Source organism: Neoarius graeffei, chromosome 4, assembly GCF_027579695.1.
Source record: "Neoarius graeffei isolate fNeoGra1 chromosome 4, fNeoGra1.pri, whole genome shotgun sequence".
Classification (NCBI taxonomy): Eukaryota; Metazoa; Chordata; class Actinopteri; order Siluriformes; family Ariidae; genus Neoarius; species Neoarius graeffei.
The window spans coordinates 64156061-64181196 of record NC_083572.1 but is presented as its reverse complement, the minus strand read 5'-3'; the positions used below and the strand labels follow the sequence as shown (position 1 = coordinate 64181196).

The 25136-nt window shown below is 44.2% G+C and overlaps 1 protein-coding gene across 2 annotated transcripts in view; it reads right to left on the bottom strand.

Moving 5' to 3' along the window:
- plxnb1b (plexin b1b) overlaps positions 1-23734 on the bottom strand; it is a 249472-nt gene extending 225738 nt beyond the window's left edge. For both annotated transcript variants that reach the window (XM_060919473.1, XM_060919475.1), the window contains exon 1: positions 23310-23734. The gene's annotated coding sequence lies outside the window, so the exon portion shown is untranslated. The remainder of the gene's footprint in view (positions 1-23309) is intronic.
- Positions 23735-25136: the final 1402 nt, after the last annotated feature.

The following is a 25136-nucleotide window of genomic DNA, read 5'->3' as shown; positions in this document are numbered from 1 at the left end:
AGAGAGCTGAGCGAGAGAGTGCTGAGAGAGAGAGAGCTGAGTGAGAGAGCTGAGCGAGAGAGAAATAGAGCGAGAGCTGAGCGAGAGTGCTGAGAAAGAGAGCGCTGGGAGACAGAGAGTGCTGAGTGAGAGAGAGCTAAGTGAGAGACAGAGAGAGAGAGAGTGCTGAGAGTGAGTGAGAGAGCTCGCTGAGAGAGAGTGCTGAGAGTGAGAGAGCTGAGTGAGAGAGAGTGCTGAGAGTGAGAGAGAGCGCTGAGAGAGAGCTGAGTGTGAGAGAGCTGAGCAAGAGAGAGAGAGAGTGCTGATAGAGAGAGAGCTGAGCGAGAGAGAGAATGCTGAGAGAGAGCTGAGTGAGAGAGCTGAGCGAGAGTGTTGAGAGAGCTAAGTGAGAGAGCTGAGCGAGAGAGAGAGCTGAGCGAGAGTGCTGAGAGAGTGCTGAGAGAGAGCTGAGCAAGAGAGAGCTGAGTGAGAGAGAAAGTGCTGAGAGAGAGAGCTGAACGAGAAAGTGCTGAGAAAGAGAAAGAGCTGAGTGAGAGAGCTGAGCGAGAGTGCTGAGAGAGTGAGAGAGCTGAGTGAGAGAGTGAGAGAGCTGAGTGAGAGAGAGAGAGAGAGAGAGAGAGCTGAGTGAGAGAGAGAGAGAGAGAGAGAGAGAGAGAGAGAGAGAGAGAGAGAGAGCTGAGTGAGAGAGAGTGAGACAGAGAGCTGAGAGAGAAAGAGCTGAGTGAGAGAGAGACAGAGAGAGAGAGATGAGTGAGAGAGAGAGCTGAGTGAGAGAGCTGAGTGAGAGACTGAGAGCTGAGTGAGAGAGCTGAGCAAGAGAGTGCTGAGAGAGAGAGATGAGAAAGAGAGCTAAGTGAGAGAGAGCTGAGTGAGAGTGCTGAGAGAGAGTGCTGAGAGAGAGAGCTGAGTGAGAGAGCTGAGTGAGAGAGTGCTGAGAGAGAGAGAGCTGAGTGAGAGAGTGCTGAGAGAGAGAGACAGCTGAGAGAGTGCTGAGAGAGAGAGAGAGAGCTGAGTGAGAGAGAATGAGAGCTGAGTGAGAGAGAGTGCTGAGAGAGAGCTGAGAGAGAGAGCTGAGTGAGAGAGCTGAGTGAGAGAGTGCTGAAAGAGAGAGAGCTGAGAGAGAGAGAGAGCTGAGTGAGAGAGTGCTGAGAGAGAGCTGAGAGAGAGAGAGAGAGAGAGAGCTGAGTGAGAGAGCTGAGTGAGAGAGTGTTGAGAGAGAGAGAGCGAGAGCTGAGAGAGTGAGAGAGCTGAGTGAGAGAGCTGAGAGAGAACTGAGTGAGAGAGTGCTGAGAGAGAGAGAGTGCTGAGAGAGAGAGCTGAGTGAGAGAGTGAGAGAGCTGAGTGAGAGAGTGCTGAAAGAGAGAGAGCTGAGAGAGAGAGCTGAGTGAGAGAGAGTGCTGAGAGAGAGCTGAGAGAGAGAGAGCTGAGTGAGAGAGTGAGAGAGCTGAGAGAGAGAGCTGAGTGAGAGAGTGAGAGAGCTGAGAGAGAACTGAGTGAGAGAGTGCTTAGAGAGAGAGAGTGCTGAGAGAGAGAGAGTGCTGAGAGAGAGTGCTGAGTGAGAGAGAGCTGAGTGAGACAGAGTGCTGAGAGAGAGATGAGTGTGCAAGAGAGTGCTGAGAGAGACAGCTGAGTGAGAGAGAGACAGAGAGAGCTGAGTGAGAGAGAGTGAGACAGAGAGAACTGAGAGAGAGAGAGAGAGAGCTGAGTGAGACAGAGAGCTGAGTGAGAGAGAGAGCTGAGTGAGAGCTGAGCGAGAGAGTGCTGACAGAGAGAGAGAGAGAGAGAGATGAGAAAGAGAGCTAAGTGAGAGAGAGAGCTGAGTGAGAGAGCTGAGAGAGTGCTGAGAGAGAGAGAGCTGAGAGAGAGAGCTGAGTGAGAGAGCTGAGAGAGAGCTGAGTGAGAGAGTGCTGAGAGAGAGAGAGCTGAGTGAGAGAGAGTGCTGAGAGAGAGAGAGATGAGACAGAGAGCTGAGTGAGAGAGAGTGCTGAGAGAGTGCTGAGAGAGAGTGAGACAGAGAGAGAACTGAGACAGAGAGACAGAGAGAGAGCTGAGAGATAGAGAGAGCTGAGTGAGAGAGAGAGAGAGAGAGAGAGAGAGAGATGAGTGAGAGAGAGAGAGAGAGAGAGAGAGAGAGCTGAGGGAGACAGAGAGAGAGCTGAGTGAGAGAGAGAGCGAGAGAGAGCTGAGAGAGAGAGAGAGAGCTGAGTGAGAGAGCTGAGAGAGAGCTGAGCGAGAGAGTGCTGAGAGAGAGAGATGAGAAAGAGAGCTAAGTGAGAGAGAGAGCTGAGTGAGAGAGCTGAGAGAGAGTGCTGAGAGAGAGTGCTGAGAGAGAGAGCTGAGTGAGAGATGAGTGTGAGAGAGTGCTGAGAGAGAGATGAGTGTGAAAGAGTGTGCTGACAGAGAGAGAGAGAGCTGAGTGAGAGAGAGTGCTGAGAGAGAGCTGAGTGAGAGAGAGTGCTGAGAGAGAGAGATGAGTGTGAAAGAGTGCTGAGAGAGAGAGTGCTGAGAGAGAGAGAGATGAGTGTGAAAGAGTGCTGAGAGAGAGAGTGCTGAGAGAGAGAGAGAGCTGAGTGTGAAAGAGAGAGTGCTGAGAGAGAGCAATAGGGAGCAGACCATGTTACAGTCAAGCGAACACAGGTGATCACCATCCATTAAATATGACATTATGAAAAACTCACTTTCATTGCTTGTGCATATATATTTGTGTATCCGGCATACTCACTCACTCACTCACTCACTCACACTCACACACTCACTCACTCACTCACTCACTCTGAAATAAGACACAGTCAGTTTCAGAACACATTCCAGATTCGCTTGTCTTTCTCTGTCACAAGCAGAGATCATTAGAATTATCCCGCCCCCTCACCTCAGTGTCTCCACTCATGGGTTGAGAACTGCCTTTGGGAATGAATATTCATGAGGAAAATGCTACCTGAATGGCTGGAGGAAAAGGGGGTGGGGTCAGCAGTGGCTGATCATCATTTAAAGGAACAGAAGCTTAAATCGGCCGTTCTAAACAGCGCTGTTAAGACAGAGTGAGAATGGAGCTGTGGTGCTTTATCCTTGTGGTATTTTGACCAAAGCATGTCACAGACATTTCATTATGAGCTCAGGGAAGTGTGTCAGCTTGTGTAAATGGGGTATAATGTGTCACCTTTAACCGAGATTATTGTGTCAGCATATGCAGTTCAGCCCCAACAGTCCCAACTAAATTCTTGAGAGCAGTCAGAATCACAGTCGCGCTCAACATCACTTCAAGTTGTGTTGCATATTTGTTGAAATGCTTCATCACAGATACATAACGACTCAAACACAATAACTGTGGCCAAAAGTACATTTATGTGCCATAGTAGAACCAAAACTGCTTGCATGTTACATGTTACCTCCACAATATTTATTATTGTTTAACTGTTTATTAAACTTAGAATCTATGAGCCAGTTACCGTAGAATGCACAGTGATTACCACTCCCATGTAAATGATCACAATATGCAAAAGAAAAAAAAAGATTAAAACACGAACAAACCCAATCCTCAAAGTTTCCCCAGAGTCTAAAGGCCTAAAAGTAGTCCCTTCTCTCACCATGGCGCCTCCTTAATGATAAAATATTTGGATTCAAATCACACAGACTTCTCCATTGAGGGTAAGGAGTGTCTCATTCGGTTCTCAACAAGCAGCCTGCAGTTCACCAACCCTGAAAAATGGCGTTCAATCTGAAAACACGTTAGCAATTAGACACTCACGTGTATTTATGGCAACAACCAAAATTTAAAGTATACCATGAACATTTCCATTGCAGAATGAATTGCATATTGACTTAAAGACAAAACAATGATTTTTGTTAGGCTTAGATACTTAAGAACTCAAAGAACAACTTAAAGGGGAACTGAAGGCAAATTTTTTATGATCAAAATTCTATATCTCATTTTATTAAATATAGGAATGCATTTTTGACAGCTATTTTGTCGCTGCTATAGCAAGTTATGAGTGTTTGAAATATGCTCTGTAATATATCAGTTCATATGTCAAAGCAACGGCCGTAAACGAGATTCGCTGAGACCTGTGCGAGACATCGTAGGACGGAAGTAAAACGTACAGCAGAAATCAAACCCTGTGTCCGAAATCACTCACTCGTTCACTACTCCCTACTCCCTATATAGGGAATTACTACATAGAGGACTATATAGTGAGCTCGTTGGTAAAATGAAAAAACACTTTCAGACACTCGTCCGTCACGCTGGTATTTACGTCATTACTGTCGCACAATTAAAACGTGCCAGATCAGTCGGCTGGTGAGTTTTCAAAATAATAAATCCATATTATACTGAGCGCATTTCCCACATTAATCAATACAAAGTACCTGCATCTTTCAGTTCTTTTAAATCAAGGCTGAATACTTTCTTCTTTGCCGCTGCCTTTTATTAAATCAAATTTCAGACTTTTAATTTGATTTCTTTCAGTGCGACCGCAATGCATGATGGGATACATTGCTTTGGTTAGTGACCATCGTTGTATACTACTTTTCGTGATGCATTGTGGGATACTTTGAGTGCACTATATAGGGTGTAAGTAATCCTCACTAAGATTTCGGACAGCACTACAAAATGGCAAACTCACGATCTAGTGCCCTATATAGTGAGTAGGGAGCGATTTTGGACACAGGGAAAGTGACTAACATCTAAGAACGTTGTCAAAAGACGCGCGCGCCCTCTTTCGAATGCTGATGTAATCAAGCCGGAAGTTTTGTTTGTTTTGATAGTAATCAGGAAAGTTTGAAAAAAGTAGGCAGTAATCGTCATTTAAACTCGTTTTCGTGCAATATTTCATTTGGAAAGCAGTTTTCAAAATGGCGGCACTGACACCTGGCTGACACTTCACGTTCTGAAGTCTCGCACAAGTCTCGTGAAGATCGCGCGGATAAGCGATGCCCGCAGTGGACCACACGAGCTAAATTCAACTTGGCTAGAAATCGAATAGGCCGATAAGTATAGCAATTAGTTGCCAATACGAGTCACGATATAAGGTTACTAAAAACGAAAACGTAATTGAATAACACGTTAATTAAGAAATAAAGCAAGTTTAAAAATGACTTCAGTTCCCCTTTAAAATTTGTACTAAAGAAGAGAACAAGCAGAACCAGCACTTCACTGAAACATGTTTTGGGGTGAGATGCTTTCTAATGCAAAATTCTGAATGGTTTTACTGGAACTACAGCCAGAGCCAGAATTAGCAAAACCTAATAGCTGTGGTGAACACACACACGCGCACGCACACTATTCGTAGCTCCTTTAGTGCTTGTTCCATGTTGGGCAGAGCTGAAAAGTGAAAAGGTCCCCCTATTTCTTCAGCTTTTTCATTATGGCAGTCTAATAGGCTTATGTTCAGTTCAGAGGTCAGAACAGGTCAAGCGGTAAATGTATAATGGTGCCATTTATACTAGGGGTCAAAGGTGATTTAACAAGTCAAGTTTGCTTTCCCACTCTCACATTCAGACACTGTGCAGGAGTCAGGAATGGAAAAAACCTGAGGCTGAACATGATTATGAGCCTAAACATACACACATGCAGCTCCATTTACAATCTGGGATGTACACGAGAAGTAAGAGAGTTTAAGAACATAACCAAAAAATAACAATAATAATCACACTAAACTCAAAACACCTATACTCTTTTAAAAAAAACTGAGTTATTTACAGGATAGGTAAAGGATCAGGGTTCTATTAGGAAAATCATCAAAGGGTTCTACACAGAACCCTCAGCCGGATTTACACCCTTAAGGGTGTAGTTTGTATTGGACACTGGCTGGATACACTATTTAAAACACCACCCCAAATAGTCAACTTCCTAAATCCAGTGACTTGCCAGGCAAAAACAAAAACCACTCTGTCAGTCAGTGAAGTCGAATGCAGACAGAACCTCTGGAACAATCACACATACTGTGTGGATATTTGTGTAAATGTCCTGCAACCTCACGCTCTACTACTGAACAGTACACAGGTCTTTACAAATGTTCAGGGTTTTTTTTAACATGGATGCTGAGTAAATGTTCACAAAACTAATGGTTAGCACTTATGAACTACTTATGATCTACTTGTAGGATCAAGACATTTATGCTTCTGCTTTCACGGTGTTTCCCCTACCATTATATTGGGGGGGCCAAAAGTCCCACCCACCCACCCACCCACACACACACACATACACACATACACATTTCAAGGTCCGGAGGAAAAAAAAAACTCAGGAGTGCAATTCATCTCATTCTCATCTCATTATCTGTAGCCGCTTTATCCTGTTCTACAGGGTCGCAGGCAAGCTGGAGCCTATCCCAGCTGACTACGGGCGAAAGGCGGGGTACACCCTGGACAAGTCGCCAGGTCATCACAGGGCTGACACATAGACACAGACAACCATTCACACTCACATTCACACCTACGCTCAATTTAGAGTCACCAGTTAACCTAACCTGCATGTCTTTGGACTGTGGGGGAAACCGGAGCACCCGGAGGAAACCCACGCGGACACGGGGAGAACATGCAAACTCCGCACAGAAAGGCCCTCGCCGGCCACGGGGCTCGAACCCAGAACCTTCTTGCTGTGAGGCGACAGCGCTAACCACTACACCACCGTGCCGCCCATTGTTAAAAACTGTTCTAATTATTGTTGTTCAATAAATGCGAAGACTTAAAGGTCATAGGCAAGGGTCGGAGGTGAAACGTAAAATATCAACTTTATGGTCTAGAAGAACGACCCAAAAAGTGAATTCAATCTTCACAGTGTCTAATTTGCACCCTAAAATTGAATAAAATGGTTTAAATATACTGTTTTGCCCAATTTCCGAAGATTTGTTTACATCTCACTTATACGCACTTTCACCGCCAGGGGACCGTCATCGTGAAGTCATTTAAGCCAAACGGACTGGGAGCAGTTCTGTGTTTACTTGTGAACCAAGCACACGTGTATGGACTTTGGTCATGAGAGGTTGTGTAAAATGTCTGAAAGCGATATCGATTTTGAAGTAGGAACTCTCCAAATTGAATATCGAGAGGTGAAACCATATATGTATGAACCTATGGCTGTTGCGAAGCAATCGGTGAATGTGGCTCACTGGTTTGACCGTGCGGCCTCGGAATCGAACAGTGACTCGACCGACTGATCGCGGTGACCCTGGACCTCAACAAGACTCACGCGTAGTTATGATAAATTCCTACTTTCGTCATAATACTAAATAAGAGCCCTTTTGAAGAATAATTAAACCGCCCTCCCTAGTGGATATAGGGAACGATTACTGGACAGTGCGCCAGTAGGCCACATTAGCCTGCCGTCCGCGGCATTATACTATTTATAGCCTACTCTAAGCGAGGAAATATCCCTTTGTCTCATTTCCACAATGATTGTACAGGATCCCTCAGGATTCTTGACTTGTCAATTGCAAGCAAAGGTAAAAATGTTTACCTCCAATCTTCTCCTTTTTGCTTGAGCATTGCTGCTCCGTTTCTTCTTTGACTGCTTGATTTTGTTTCACGCGCACAATCCACTCTCTCCGCCTCATCTCCTCTTTCGGAAAAAGCCAATCCACTCTCTCCGCCTCTTCTCCTCTTTCGGAAAAAGCCAATCCACTCTCTCCGCCTCTTCTCCTCTTTCGGAAAAAGCCAATCCACTCTCTCCGTCTCTTCTGCTCTCTCGGAAAAAGGTAAAAACTTCTCCCTGAACCGGTCCCGTTGTTACAGTTCACTGCACAACAATAAGGCATGTTTTTTCTTTGGAAATTCCTGTACGCATGTCAGCACTCAAGCCGAACGGCAATGCAAGTAAACGGAAGTGGACTCAACTCAAGCGGTTTGTTTGTCTTAAATGACGTCACGCGCCAAGTGGTCATGAAAATCACCGGACAGAAATTCGCCACGATCCGCGCTAACTTATTTTAATTATTACTTATTAAAAATACTTCTTGGGACCAGAAGAAAATTACAGAGGGTTTTTTAACATATAAAGTTTCAAATGTGCATAAAATTCAAACCGTTGCCTATGACCTTTAAATATGACTCATTTAACCATTTGTTCAGGTCCGAATGCTCTGTAATCCTTGACTTGCAAGTGACGTCAAAGCAAAATAGAAACCCGGATGTCGGCCATGTTGGTGGAGATATAAATACGGGGTCAAGCGGCATTCCATACAAAACATAGTCACGCATGCGCAACTCTCCTTGTTTTTCCACTGCTTTAAGTGTTCTTTTAGCTATGTCATATCTTTGTGCTGTATATGGTTGTGGTCACGACAGTACTCGTGACCATGGCACGTTCTGATTTTTTAGAATTCTGTCTGTGATTCGGAAAGAGGGCGAGGAAACTCTGAGGCTTAGTACGGAGAGGAGACGAGCACGGCTGAACAACATCGGCAGGGCTGATCTAACCGAGGCTAAAACCAAAACGGCTCGTGTTTGCAGTAATCATTTTATCTCAGGTGAGATTCAAAAGCTTTCTCGATAATATCATGGAAGAATTTAATTTCGTGTTGCTAGAATTTTGCTATAAAATGAGCATTCTCTTGTCGTGGTTCAGTTTGTCGTTGATATAATTTTAACACATGTATTACCATTTCGCTTCTAGGAGCACCAGCAAAATTATACCTGAAATAAACTGAAATGTGATTTGTGAGCCATAAAGCTAGAGACTTGTCAAAATTTCACACTTCGTCTGTTGTTTACACATAGAAGTAAACTAAATGCAAAAGAAGCCCTAACTTACCCTTGCAAGTACAACTGCTTTGTCATTGATGACTGGTTTAATTAATAAGGTATTTATTTACCCATCCAAAGACAAAGAAGTTATCGGCTCCCATGGACTTATAAGCCTTCATTTGAGATTTGTCGACCCATAAAGTCTGCCAAACCAGATAGAACGTGATATCTGGGTACTCGATGGTCGGTAGAAGCGTCTTATCCTCAGAAAAATCAGACGTTTTTAAATAATATGGATCAAAACCACATATATCTATCTTCCCTTTGTACCGAATCTTACCTTGATCGTTCAAATCGTGGTAATACTGAGAAAATTCAGCATTGTTTACAGACACGCTTTCAGCTACTGCCATCTTAGTTGCTTTGTATATCCACCATCATGGCGGACGCTCATGATGTAGAACATTTTTGATCACGTGGTTGCAAGTCATCTACGGTATAGGAGCCATGAGGGAGGGGTCCTGCAGGTGACCATCCTGATTCAGCACTACTCAACCAGTAAACTTAGTGGAAACACCATTTCATATGACATAAAAACCACCAAGTACGTTGCCTAATTATTAGGTGAAGATAGTTAACAGTTATTCCACAAAATCGAGTCGTACATGAGCTGATAGCCGACGAGGCGCGTAGTGCCGAGCTAGCTATAAGCCATGTACGACGAGATTGAGTGGAATAACTGTTTTATTCTATCCACATTCGCTGGACTTTGAGAAACAGAGCATTTTTATTTTTATTTTTTGCAAATTCGATAAATAAAAACTTGATATAAAACGTCAGACAAAATAATTTCTGCTTAGGATGTAAACAAACCGGCGAAATGACAGTAGCAATTTGTGAAAACTGCGCTAATAATAATTCTTGAAAAATAAAAAAAAGATACGTTCTTACCATCAAATACTTCGATTCCTTTTTTTGTGTTTTTTTTTGTTTGTTTGTTTTTTGGGGGGCTTTGTTTTCGAGTAGAGTTTTTATTTTGTCCTCGGTTGGTTCAGCAAAACGCTCCGCCCATTTTGTTTTTCTCTACTCACGGTAAATGAGCTGATATCCTAGTAGTAGAGTAGCCAATCAGAGCACGCGATTGCTCATATCCAGTGAATGTGGATAGAATAATGTGTACAGGTTGACAAACAGATGGGTTACAGTCAATAACTACATCTACAAAGTAACCTTAATGGTAGGTATACGTAATCGAATGACCAAAGATCGGAGCTGTACTCAGTGTACATGGATAAATACGTCACATTTATTTACAGTACCGGCCCAAAGTTTGTACACCCCTACTCATTCATAGGTTTTTCTGTATTGTAACTATTTTCTACGTTGTAGAATAATACTGAAGACACCAAAACTATGAAATGACATCTGGAATATATATGGAATTATGTGGTCAACAAAAAAAAGTGTTAAAATAAAACCCAATTGTAAAAAGTATGAACACTTTTTAAACCTGTGCACAACATGTGGACTTTGTGTCAATGTATTGGCCATGGCTTGTCTATGTCTTTTGTTTTGTTTGCGTATTGTCCCTGTTTTACTTACACTACATTACCCAGAATGCACCACACTGTTAGTTACATCGGCATGCTAATTGCATGTATCTCCATTGAACTGGTAGTGGCATATATCCGGTGAGTTTTGATCATTAGCGGCACACATTACAAATCATAAACACAGTTACCTTACCGTTTAAATGCAGTTTAATTCAAACATCCTAACGAACAGTAAGATAACTTCTGATTCTGCTCCATTTTCCATTCCGTTGTTGATATTGGTTTCTTCACAACTCACACACTTGCATTCATTAGCACTGATGTCTCCCTGGTCCGTCTGACATGGATTCCCCGTAGGAAGCGCGCGCCTCGGGTGAGCAATGTTTTTAAGTTCCACCTTGGGCTAGGGAAAGTTTACCGGTTGTAGGGGTGAGTGTTGTGTCTTTTGTGATGTTTGTGTCATTTATGTTAACTGTGGGGATGGGAAATGTATGTAGGTATAGTGGTAGATGTTTGTTATGCATTTTAATGGTGAATGGAATGTTGACATTTTTAATCTTCACTGTCAATGTTGATTTGTTTTGGTTTGTACTTTTGTGGTGAATGGATTTATTTACTCATTTACACTGTTTCTCATTGGTGGCTGGGTTTAGGAGGTAAGTTGGCCAATTATAGGATTATTATTTTTCCTATCCTTGTCAATTATTGTATTACTGTGCATTGTATTTCAGCCAATCATAGCACTCCGTATATTGTGGGCTCAGCCAATCAGAGGGTAATTGGTGGGATATTTAAAGGGCTGTATTTTTTTTGTGGTAGTTAGTTTTGATAGGCTCTGATGGAGGTGAGACCCTTGTAATGCAGAATTGAGAACTGTGAACTGTAAGCACTGTTGTTGCAGCTTGTTGTGAGGTTGCCTTCCAGTTCTAGGTGTGTTTATTTAGTTATGCCTATGATGGCTCGTTTGGTTTTATTTTGAAAGTCTTTTGTTTGTATTTTGACTACTTTTCCGTATTGTAAAATAAATCACATTTATTTACTTTTAAAATCTTCGTTCTCGTTGAACTCATTTGGTGGTGATGCTTAGTGGAAGTGGGACAGCACCGGTACCCTTTCACATTTTGGTGTCAGAAGTGGGATCCTAATGCTCTTCAGGTGGAGCACAGGAGAAAGCTCACCACCAGTGGGTCATGTATCGGCGCCTAACAAGGCAAACCAGTGCGATGAACGAGCCAATTGACGAGGGTGAAGTTGGAGCTACAGGAGGGGTGAAAGAGGTCATTTTGGCGGGAGAGCCAGAGACTCCAGGCCTGCAAGCCCTCTTCCAGCTCATCCAGAAGTCAGTGGCGGCCCAGGAGAAGGAGTCAATCAAACAGGAGCAGAGGTGGCGCAGGGTGCAGATACAGATGAACCAGCTTCGGGAGGATCTGGAGGAGGGGCGAAGGACTGCCAGTGTTGGAGGTCAGCGGCGAACCGAACAGGGTTACGACCAGAGGGAGGAGGATGAGGAACCTCCGTTCCCAGTAGAAGAGCCAGCTGCGCCAGAGGACCAACATGCAGACCAGCTTGCCCCAGCAGCACCGTGCATCCCACCACCAGCACCAGCACCAGCAGCAACACCAGTAGCCTGGACGCGAGCAGCTGTTCCAAAGTTGGAAGAAGGTGACGACATCGAACAGTATCTCACCACTTTTGAGAGGCTTGCCGTGGCCTACAGGTGGCCACAAACAGACTGGGCCGTGTACCTGATCCCGTACCTGACGGGCCGGGCACGCGCGGCTTATGTAGCAATGGACGGTGATGAGGCGATGGACTACAGTAAAGTCAAAGAGGCCATACTCATGAAATACGACATCAATGAGGAGATCTACAGGGAGAGGTTCCGTGAGCCAGACATCTGCCCAGGGGAGACGCCCAGGGAGCTCTATCATCGGCTGAAGGACCTCTACAAGAAGTGGATCAAGCCAGCAGGGAAGACTGTGGAAGACGTTGGGGAAATCATCATTTTGGAGCAGTATCTGCGTTCCTTGGCCCCAGATGTGCGGGTGTGGGTGAAGGAGCACAGACCGACAACAGGCCAGCAAGCTGCAGAGTGGGTGGAGGCGTTCCTGTCGGCCAGACGTGGACCCAAGACCTTCAGGCTCCAGAGGGCCAACCGACCAGTGGCTGGAGGTAAACCTGGGGGGTTTGGTAGTGGAGTTGGTCCTGGTACATCTGGGCAGGGTAGGCCTACAGACACCACCACACACCCTAGTACACACTCTGCACAGCGTAGGATATATACAACACCTACCACACCCGGTAAACCACCTACGACATCCACCAATACACCTGCTAGAGTCCCTTTTGTGTGCCATTTTTGTAGTCAGGCAGGACACATAGCCAGAAATTGCCCCGTTCGAGTAGCCAAGGGGACAGGTATGTGTGGGCTACCTAGGCCGGGGGGGGAGCAGGGAGATTGTTTGGGGAAAGTACAGACCGCCCCTGTTGTTGTTAATGGCCATTCTACTGTAGCATTGCTGGATACTGGTAGCACCCAAACCCTTGTACAGCCCCATCTAGTGGAGGCCCATGAAGCCTTGGGGGAAAGGAAACTGCGGGTGTGCTGTGTAAATGGGGATGAGCATACTTATCCGGTTGCAGATGTATGTGTGGAGGTTGGAGGTCAGGCCTATAGGCTAGCTGCTGGGGTAGTGAAGGGGTTAAGCCATCCTGTGGTGTTGGGCCAGGATGTGCTGATACTACCTGAACTGGTGCAGGCCTCAAAGTCAGTTAGCATGGTGGTGACCAGAGCCCAAGTGAAGGGGGGTGCAGTGGAAACCCCTGGGCAGGCTGTGAACAAAAGCCTCCTAGACCTCATGCCATACAGCAACACAGAGATTGACCCCCCAAAGCAGCCCAAAGTTCTAAAAACCCGCAGGCAGAGGAGGAGAGAGAAGATGTGGGGCACAGTGCAAAACATGCCACTAGAGGGGGCGGGTCAAGAGTTACCGGGGGCTGGATTTTGGGAGTTACCCAGTGATTTTGCTATTTTGCAGAAGGGTGATGTTTCTTTGAAGGATGTTTTTAAGAAAGTGGTTGAAATTGATGGAGTCAAAACTGGTGTAGCCAAAGAGTTAACTGGGGAGTACTATTTTGTGAGGGAGGGCCTGCTCTATTACCAACCAGAAGGGGGCAGAGTAGAGCAGCTTGTGGTGCCAAAGACTTTGAGAGCGAAAGTGCTAGCATTGAGCCATGACATTCCATGGGCAGGACATCTAGGTAGTGTGAAGACCCTGGAGAGGATAGCCGCACGTTTCCACTGGCCAGGGTTGTACGTAGATGTCCAGCAGTATTGTAGGAGTTGCCCCACATGCCAGCTAGCCAGCAGCAACAAGGTCAAACCCTCACCACTCATGTCACTACCCATTATAGGCATTCCATTTCACCGCATAGCAGTCGACATTGTAGGACCACTAGAACGCACACAGTCTGGTCACAGATTCATACTGGTAGTATGTGATTACGCAACGCGATACCCTGAGGCATTCCCATTGCGCAAAGTCACGGCAGGCGCCATTGCACGTACATTACTACAGTTGTTTTCACGCGTAGGCCTACCACGGGAAGTGCTTACAGACCAAGGCACAAACTTTTTGGCAAAAACACTCAGACAAATGTACAGTCTGTTAGGCATTAAGGGTATTAGGACCACTCCCTACCACCCCCAGACCGATGGGTTGGTGGAGAGGTATAACCGTACGCTGAAAAGTATGCTGCGGAAGTTTGTGGCGGCAAATGCAAAGGATTGGGACCAGTGGCTGCCCTATCTTCTATTTGCCTATCGGGAGGTGCCCCAAGCATCCACTGGATTTTCCCCCTTTGAACTTTTGTATGGCCGCCAGGTGAGGGGGCCGTTGGACCTCCTGAGAGAGGCCTGGGAAAATCCTCGACCAGAAGGGGGCCGCAGCGTCATCAGCTATGTCCTACACATGCGGGACAAGATGGAGGAGCTGGCAGACCTGGTCAAGGACAACATGCAGCGTGCCCAGCAGACGCAGGCCAAGTGGTACGACCAGAGAGCCAGGCAGCGGACTCTGCAGCCAGGCCAGAAGGTTCTCCTGCTCCTGCCAACCTCAGAGAACAAGCTCTTGGCCAAGTGGCAGGGGCCTTACCGTGTGTGTCGTCAGCTGGGCCCAGTGAATTATGAAATTGAGATGCCTGAGCGACGAAAGACAAAGCAGACGTTCCACGTCAACTTGTTGAAGGAGTGGCACGAACGGGACCTGCCACTCAGCCATCAGCTGTTGGTGCGAGCGGTGGCGGAGGAAGATGATCCATCCGGGCAGTTCTTCCCGTCCAGGGCGGCCTCGGCAGAGCTGGACTACAGCCACCTTACATCACGGCAGCAGCAGGAGTTGCGGGCAGTTATTCCAGAGGGTCTGTTTCAGGACTGGCCGGGCCGGACGTCTCTGGTGGAGCACGATGTCCCGCTGAGGGACTCCATGCCAGTGAGGCAGCGGATGTACCGCGTTCCTGAGCGCCTGCGGCCGGTTCTCCAGGAGGAGTTGGCCATGATGCAGCGCCTGGGGGTCATCGAGCGGTCAAGCAGCAGTTGGAGTAGTCCGGTTGTCCTGGTCCCTAAAAAGGATGGGACCCTCCGCTTCTGTGTCGACTTTCGTCAGGTGAATGCGCAGTCACAGTTTGATGCCTACCCCATGCCGAGGCTGGAGGACCTCATTGAGCGGCTGGGGAAGGCTCGGTACATCACCACGGTGGATTTATGTAAGGGTTACTGGCAGGTGCCAATGGCTGAAGGAGCTAAGCCATATACTGCCTTTAGAACCCCTCAGGGACTGTTCCAATTTACGGTAATGCCCTTTGGTCTCCAAGGGGCACCGGCCACTTTCCAGAGGCTAATGGACCAGGTCCTGGAGGGCACGGGGGCCTTTGCAGCAGCCTATCTGGATGATATTGTCATTTATAGTGCCACCTGGGAGCAGCACTTGGAACACTTGCGGGAGGTGCTGCATCGGTTGCACCAGGCGGGCCTCACCATCCAGCCCAAGAAGTGTGCTCTTGCCCAGCAGGAGGTGCACTATCTGGGGCACGTTTTGGGCAGTGGGGTGATTCGTCCGCAGAAGGATAAAGTGGACGCCATCCGTGACTGCACCACACCGCAGACCAAGAAGGATGTACGCTCGTTCCTGGGTCTGGCGGGATGGTACCGGCGATTCATCCCCAACTTCGCTGCTCGAGCTGCACCTCTCACGGACCTGACTAGGAAGTCGGGATCGAACTTTGTGCCATGGGAGGAGAGGCACGAGCGGGCGTTCATGGATTTGAAAGGGGCACTGCTCTGCGAACCTGTCCTGCAGAGTCCGGACTTTAATAAGCACTTTACAGTGCAGACTGATGCCTCTGGGGTAGGGCTTGGGGCAGTCCTGCTTCAGGGGGAGGCAGAGGATCAGAGACCTGTGGCTTATATAAGCCGAAAGCTTTTTCCACGTGAGACCCGGTATTCGGTGGTGGAGTTGGAGTGCCTGGCGGTCAAGTGGGCGTTGGACACATTCAAATACTATTTGCTGGGCAGGGAGTTCACTCTGGAAACTGACCACAGGGCTCTGCAGTGGTTGGGGAAGATGAAGGACTCCAATGCACGGGTGACCAGGTGGTTTTTGGCTTTGCAACCATTTAGGTTTGAGGTGAAGTACAGGGCCGGCAAGTTAAACCCTGTTGCGGACTTTCTGTCTCGTCACCCTGGTGCCGAGCCATCAGAGGGGGAAGGAAATGTAAAAAGTATGAACACTTTTTAAACCTGTGCACAACATGTGGACTTTGTGTCAATGTATTGGCCATGGCTTGTCTATGTCTTTTGTTTTGTTTGCGTATTGTCCCTGTTTTACTTACACTACATTACCCAGAATGCACCACACTGTTAGTTACATCGGCATGCTAATTGCATGTATCTCCATTGAACTGGTAGTGGCATATATCCGGTGAGTTTTGATCATTAGCGGCACACATTACAAATCATAAACACAGTTACCTTACCGTTTAAATGCAGTTTAATTCAAACATCCTAACGAACAGTAAGATAACTTCTGATTCTGCTCCATTTTCCATTCCGTTGTTGATATTGGTTTCTTCACAACTCACACACTTGCATTCATTAGCACTGATGTCTCCCTGGTCCGTCTGACATGGATTCCCCGTAGGAAGCGCGCGCCTCGGGTGAGCAATGTTTTTAAGTTCCACCTTGGGCTAGGGAAAGTTTACCGGTTGTAGGGGTGAGTGTTGTGTCTTTTGTGATGTTTGTGTCATTTATGTTAACTGTGGGGATGGGAAATGTATGTAGGTATAGTGGTAGATGTTTGTTATGCATTTTAATGGTGAATGGAATGTTGACATTTTTAATCTTCACTGTCAATGTTGATTTGTTTTGGTTTGTACTTTTGTGGTGAATGGATTTATTTACTCATTTACACTGTTTCTCATTGGTGGCTGGGTTTAGGAGGTAAGTTGGCCAATTATAGGATTATTATTTTTCCTATCCTTGTCAATTATTGTATTACTGTGCATTGTATTTCAGCCAATCATAGCACTCCGTATATTGTGGGCTCAGCCAATCAGAGGGTAATTGGTGGGATATTTAAAGGGCTGTATTTTTTTTGTGGTAGTTAGTTTTGATAGGCTCTGATGGAGGTGAGACCCTTGTAATGCAGAATTGAGAACTGTGAACTGTAAGCACTGTTGTTGCAGCTTGTTGTGAGGTTGCCTTCCAGTTCTAGGTGTGTTTATTTAGTTATGCCTATGATGGCTCGTTTGGTTTTATTTTGAAAGTCTTTTGTTTGTATTTTGACTACTTTTCCGTATTGTAAAATAAATCACATTTATTTACTTTTAAAATCTTCGTTCTCGTTGAACTCATTTGGTGGTGATGCTTAGTGGAAGTGGGACAGCACCGGTACCCTTTCACACCAATAAGTTTCATATTCTAGATTCTTCAAAGTAGCCAGCGTTTACCTTGATGACGCTTTGAACACTATTGGCATTATCTTAACCAGCTTCATGAGGTCGTCACCTGGAACGCTTTTCAATTAACAGGCGCCTCGTCAAAAGGTAATTAATTAGTGCAATTTCTTGCCTTCTTAATGTGTTTGAGAGCAAACAGTAAATAGTAAATAATAAAAATACAGTAAATAGCTCTATTCCACAACGGTAGTACTCATCCTGTTTAGAGCAGCCGTCCTGAGTGTCTTTCTCTATGGAAGTGACTTCTGGATTCTCACTAAGTCGCTTGAAAACCAGATCAGCTCATTTCAAACCGCAGGCTTAAGAACCATCCTTGACCACATGTCCAATAATGAAGTTGACAAGCCAACAGAGTCAAAGTCTCTCTCTGTCATCATCATCGATAGTCAACTACGCGTCCTTGGTCATTCCCTACGGAGACCCATGAAAGATCTGGTGTCAAAGTATGCTTTATACTCTTCAACTAATAGGACCACGTCAAGAGGAAGACCAAAGTCGCAATTCAACAAGTACATATTTCAACTGCTGTGGAATGAACATAAGATGAGTTCAGACGAGATTAGGAATGCTGCCCAAGACTCTGTTGATTGGAGAAGGTTCACCAAGGCTGCTTGCCACCGTTCGTCCCAAGAATGACACAGTTGACAGAGAGAGAGAGAGAGAGAAAGAGAGACAGAGTAATCCAAATTATGTCAAGAACCGCTCAGCTAAGTAAAGAGAAACGACATCCATCATTAATTTAAGACCCAAAATGTCTTTTAATTAATAAAAATAAAGAAAAAAACCACTGAATTAGAAGGTGTATCCAAACTTTTGTCTGGTACTGTATAATATCTACAAGAATGAATATCTATTTTTTCTGCTGCTTGTCGGTGTTGCACTCTAACTGCGTTTATTGCTGCAAAAAGGGAATACAAAAATAATAACTGATTAAATAAATACTGGTAATAAAATCACCATGCTAATGTGTACAGTGTGTTAATTCTAACACATTGGGTGTTATTATTTTGAATGCAGCACTTCATATAAGAGACTATTTCTTTAAAGGGGAACTGAAGGCAAATTTTTTATTATCAAAATTCTATTTATTTCATTTTATTAAATATAGGAATGCATTTTTGAGAGCTATTTTGTCGCTGCTATAGCAAGTTATGAGTGTTTGAAATATTCTATGTAATATATCAGTCCATATGTCAAAGCAATGGCTGTAAATGAGATTCGCTGAGACCTGCGTGAGACATCACAGGACGGAAGTAAAACGTACAGCGGAAATCAAAGTGACCGACATCTGCCAACGTTGTCAAAAGACGCGCGCGCCCTCTTTCGAATGCTGATGTAATCAAGACGGAAGTTTTGTTTGTTTTGATAGCAATCAGGAAAGTTTGAAAAAAGTAGGCAGTAATCGTCATTTAAACTCGTTTTTGTGCAATATTTCATTTGGAAAGCAGTTTTCAAAATGGCGGCGCTGACACCTGGCTGACACTTCACGTTTCGAAGTCTCGCACAAGTCTCGTGAAGATCGCGCGGATAAGCAACGCCTGCCGTGGACCAAACGAACTAAATTCAACACGGCTAAAAAACGAATAGGCCGATAAGTATAATATTTAATCGCAATTAGTTGCCAATACGAGTCACGATATAAGGTTACTAAAACCGAAAACATAATTGAATAACACGTTAATTAAGAAATAAAGCAAGTTTAAAAATGACTTCAGTTCTCCTTTAATCCAGATGTTTGTGAACAAGATGTTTCATTAACTCAGCTGAGCATGGAATAGGAACATGCTGAAATCCAGTAAGCCATTTATTCAACCATTTGTCTGGAAAATAAATATGGAGCAGGCGTAGTTCACATTCTCTCTGGGAATCGCTGAATTAAACTGATGACCCAGTTTTGTCCAGGAACAAGCCGGAAGTTCTGATAGGCACTGATCAGACAGTTGGCTGAAGGCTTTGTGTGCCACTGAGCTCTCATTTCATTCCATTACAGATGGGAGAGTATTGGCCCTGGGCCAGATGGTTACAGGATTAGAAATTAGTAATATATTAAAAATGCACTGCTTGACACCTTCAGATGGAATATTAAGTTGAAGAAAATGGCATCCTTGCTGAACTCTTTCTCCAGTCATTATTAATCAAACATCTTTTTCATCTACACTCCTCATTCGTGAATCTCCCCAAAGGCCTAATTTCACAGTGGAAAAGAAATACACCATCCCCATCCCCCACTATACACACCCATCACACTGTACGTCACGCAGCACTGGAGCGCTTGGTGATAATGCTAATTCCTTTCCCCTCTCTCACCAGGATCGAGGTAATACAGTGCTGTCCAAATATATGTACCCTTATCAGGACAAAGATACTGCAGGGTCAAGTGCTTCCATATTGACTTGTGTAGGTGATGGCAATATGCATGTTGATATGAAAGGAACAGATTACATTCCAAACCGCATATTGTGGTCGAATTCAGTTTTCCATGCGGGTCATACCTGCTACTGGCTGCTAATACACAAAATAAAATTCATAAGAACAATTTACTGTTTATTTTGCAGTGGTTAGACAAGTAAAGTCAGTTTTCGTAATTGTGGTTGTATTGTGACATGCCAGCAAAAACCAGTATCTTGTTCCACAAAAGCCAAAAGCACTGCAATGAATAAATAAATAAATGCTTATGTTGAGGGGGCGGCACGGTGGTGTAGTGGTTAGCACTGTCGCCTCACAGCAAGAAGGTCCGGGTTCGAGCCCAGCGGCCGGCGAGGGCCTTTCTGTGCGGAGTTTGCATGTTCTCCCCGTGTCCGCGTGGGTTTCCTCCGGGTGCTCCGGTTTCCCCCACAGTCCAAAGACATGCAGGTTAGGTTAACTGCTGACTCTAAATTGACCGTAGATGTGAATGTGAGTGTGAATGGTTGTCTGTGTCTATGTGTCAGCCCTGTGATGACCTGGTGACTTGTCCAGGGTGTACCCCGCCTTTCGCCCGTAGTCATCTGGGATAGGCTCCAGCTTGCCTGCGACCCTGTAGAACAGGATAAGCAGCTACAGATAATGGATGGATGGATGGATGGATGGATGCTTATGTTGATATCACGACCTCTGGAGATTTTTGCTGAGATCAGACTATTCGATTTCAGCCCGATTTTGACATGATTTTGTCATCGTTGCCAATCCCCCCAACCAAAACATAGCGAATATTTATGGCACTATGACTGTCTAATCTGACATGGTGACCATCATGAAAGACAAAAATATCATGTAGTCTGATCCCAGCATATAGTGAATATTATATATAAATCAAAATGCACTTCTGTCTACCCGTTCTTTTGTACAAATAATGTGGAATAAACTTTTCCTTTCATTTTTTTTTTTACCACCAGCTTTTGTTTTTAAAATGGTCGATTAACACCATGGTGCTGTGAAACCAAGATATTTACCTCCGTCAACTTTGTTGGAGGTGGTTATGCTTTCACCTCCGTTTGTTCGTCTTTTCCCAACACAAGTCAAAAAGTAGTGAATGGATCTTGATGAAATTTTGAGGAACTGTAGGCCATGGGCCGAGGAACAATTGATTATATTTTGACACAAATCCTGATATGTATGTAAACATAGTAAACATCTGGATATTCTAATATGTGGCTTGGAGGAGGTACACACTCTCCCAAGTGCCCTTCTCATTTTAGACAGTTATCACATCTCAGAATGGAAAACCATACACTGTCAGAAATGGGGTACAGTAGGAGTCCATTTCTGGCCCCCAAGGTTCAGTCTACACTAATGTACCACCTAGGGCTCATTATTGGACTTCAAGGTAACTATGTGTACCTTTTTAGGGCCAAAATGTTACGTATATGTTCCCAATCAGTATATAAAGGGTATATATAAATACCTTAGAGGGTACTGTTCCAGTGACAAGCCACTGTACTCTTAAAGGTACAATGATGTAAAGGGTGTAGTTGAACTAATACAAAGGGTGTAGTTTAAATAACAACAACAACAACAACAACAAATAATAATAATACTAATAATAATAATAATAATAATAATAATAACTGTTATAATAACAATAGTTATTATTATTATCAGCAGCATCAACAACACTGTTATTATTATAACAACAATTATTATCCATCCATCCATTATCTCTAGCCGCTTATCCTGTTCTACAGGGTCGCAGGCAAGCTGGAGCCTATCCCAGCTGACTACGGGCGAAAGGCGGGGTACACCCTGGACAAGGCGCCAGGTCATCACAGGGCTGACACATAGACACAGACAACCATTCACACTCACATTCACACCTACGCTCAATTTAGAGTCACCAGTTAACCTAACCTGCATGTCTTTGGACTGTGGGGGAAACCGGAGCACCCGGGGGAAACCCACGCGGACACGGGGAGAACATGCAAACTCCGCACAGAAAGGCCCTTGCTGGCCGCTGGGCTCGAACCCAGGACCTTCTTGCTCTGAGGTGACAGTGCTAACCACTACACCACCATGTCATCCAACAATTATTATTATTATTATTATTATTATTATTATTATTACTAATAATAATAATTGTTGTTGTTATAATAATAGCAATGTTGTTGATAATAATAACTATTGTTGTTATAACAATTATTATTACTGTTTGTTGTTATTATAACTATTATTATTATTATTATTAACAACAACAATTATTATTATTGTTGTTTGTTGTTAATAATAATAATAATAATAATAATAATAATAATAGTTGTTATAATAATAATAACAACAATGTCGTTGTTAATAATAACTATTATTATTAGTAGTAGTAGTAGTAGTAGTAGTAGTATAACAAACAACAATAATAAAATAATAATAATAACTGTTGTTGTTGATAATAACTATTGTTGTTATAACAATTATTACTGTTTGTTGTTATTATAACTATTATTATTATTATTATTATTATTATTACTATTATTATTATTATAAAGAACAACAATAATAATAATAATAATTGTTGTTATAATAATAACAATGTTGTTGCTGATAATAATAACTATTGTTATAACAATTATTATTATTATTGTTTATTATTATTCTTACAACAGACAACAACAACAATAATAATAATTGTAGTTGTTGTTATAATAAGTGTTGTTGTTGATAATAATAACTATTGTTGTTATAACAATTATAATTACTGTTTATTGTTATTATAACAATTATTATTATAACAAACAACAATAATACTAATAAGTTATTGTTATAATAATAACAATGTTGTTGATAATAATAACTATTGTTATAACAATTATTATTATTATTATATTAAAAACCCTCCCGTGTTCAAACCCGTGTAAACTCACTACACGTCAGCACACCTGAGAATCCTACACCGGATATGACGACAGACCCATAACGGAGCTGAACAGGACTCCGCTTCAATACAAACAGCCCATAAAGTCCTGGTTCCGCTGTGTTTCCATTTGCCAGTTCGGCCCGTGGCGAGGCCATGAAACATGTCACCCTGCGGTACTGACAGGCCAATCAGAGACGGGCTTTAGCTGAGTTTAGACCCGGCAGAGCCCGCGGGCCGTCACAGGGCCACAGGCTGCTCCGGCAAGCCAGTTTAAACACTCTCCTTCACCACAAGGGACAAAAATATCCTTCAGGTTTTGTGGGAAAGACTCGGCTTCTCCTCCTCTATCAAATACACTCGGTTTACATCTAAAGACTAAATGCTTTTTTTTATTGATTGATTTATTTCGCAATAGAAACATATACATAACATGTGAACATATAATATAAATATAAATATTGCGGAGGATAACACAAAAAGTAAAAATACTTATTTCCATTGTGGTCCTCGAAACTGCTGACATTTGTTTAAAAACAGAAAAGAAAAGAGAAGAGAAGGCTTGTTCAGGAGCCCGAGCTCGGCAGCACCCTCACTCTCACTGATACAGGGAGCAGATCTCAGCCACAGCATTTCAGCCCACACCGCTTTATAAACAAGCTTACAGACAGCATTAACATACTGACCCAATCACAGCTTTACACCTTTTTCCACATGCAGCTCACAGAGACTCACTCACTCACCTTGAGTGCTCAGGAGTCGAGTCCCACCTTCACCTGCTTCACTGCAAGCTGAAGAGCCCAGCCCCAGCTGTGCTCAGAGTTCAGCCCAGCTGTGCGCAGAGCTCAGCCCAGCTGTGCGCAGAGTTCAGTGGAAACTCTTCACTGTATCCACTGTGTGAGTAATTCAGGGCTCCGAAATCCGCGCACACGTCCCCAGGGTTTCACCCCAAAGTCCTCCGTGAAAGAGTTGAGATCATTTAAACTGTTTAGGGGGGAAAATAACAGTCTTATTCATTCGTTCAGGTCTTCATGTCTGAAACTCGAGCATGCAAAAGATTTCCTCGTCAGTAAGCGACTGGCTTTTCTTTGCATAAACACGGGTTTCACATGGAGCCGGTGAGACAGCGGCAGCTCTCACTCACACTCTCTCCGGGAGTTTCACAGGACACACAACCCAACCACCTCACAGGGGCCGACCCCGGGGCTGAGACTCTTAAAACGGCAAGGCCTCCAGCCGCATAGACGAGCAGTACACCAGTGGGCCCCACCTGAACGCCTCAATGGAAGCTCAATACTTTTCTTAAAGGGGTAACGCATGACTACGCAGGACTCGAGCTTAGGAAAAGTAGCCTAGTGTCCAAGAATTTAAATTGAGAAAAACAGACAATGAAATGACAAATTTCTCTCTTTAATAACAAATATGAAATTGAAAAGTAAAACAAACAAATAAATAAGAAAGAAAAAGGAAGAACTTTATTCATCACACACTTGTGAAATTCCTCTCTGCATTTAAAGTGCATATCATGGGTAAATTCAGGAGCAAGATCAATGTAATTCTCCTATTTGATATGAAACTTTGGTCAAATATCTGTCACATTTTGCATTTTGTGCAATTTTTTTTTACCTTGTGCAATACCAGAAAAATTCAGGTGAAATCAAGCCATATGAGGCGAATTGGTCAGCCTCTGAAAAAACTTGGCATTTCAATTTCCCGGCAAACACTGATTTTCGTGACGTTGCATGCGGGATGCCTCCCTCTGAATCCTACGTCAGCGCTGGCTTGTTTATGAGAAAACGACCTGGTGGTTTTCTGCAAATTTCTTCAACATTATCACATAATTATTAAAATGGTTAACAGCTGTATCGTAGGAGGGTGTAGCAACACCAATCTTGATGGGATTAGTACTCATCGTTTCCCAAAAGACCGGACAATGAGAGAGAAATGGGAGCGTTTGGCCTACACAGGCTGTGCACTGAAACTGCGCAAGCTCGCGCAGCCTGCTGGCGCTTCCGCAGGTGGCGTCACGAATCTGGCTCCAGACTCCCTTGGGATTTTTCCAGACGCGTTTTGTTATTGTATTTCTTTCTGCTGTAGACAGATGGCCTTGTGCAAAATTACCCTTTTGGATGAGTGTGTAAAGGGACATACCGGTACTTTCATATAAAAAAATAAATAAATTGGTCCAGGATATGCACTTTAACCCATCTGAAGCAGTGAACACACACATGAGCAATGAGCACACACATACCCAGAGCAGTGGGCAGCCATGCTAACAGCGCCCGGGGAGCAGCTGGGAGTTAGGTGCTTTGCTCAAGGGCACCTCAGCCCAAGGCCGTCCCATATTAACCTAACCACACATCTTTGGACTGTAGGGGAAACCGGAGCACCCGGAGGAAACCCACGCAGACATGGGGAGAACATGCAAACTCCACACAGAAAGGCCCCCACCGGCCACTGGGCTCGAACCCAGAACCTTCTTGCTGTGAGGTGACCGTGCTAACTACTTACACCACCGTGCTGCCCATAAATAAATAAAGCAAAGTATACTGTATAAATGGGATGGTACA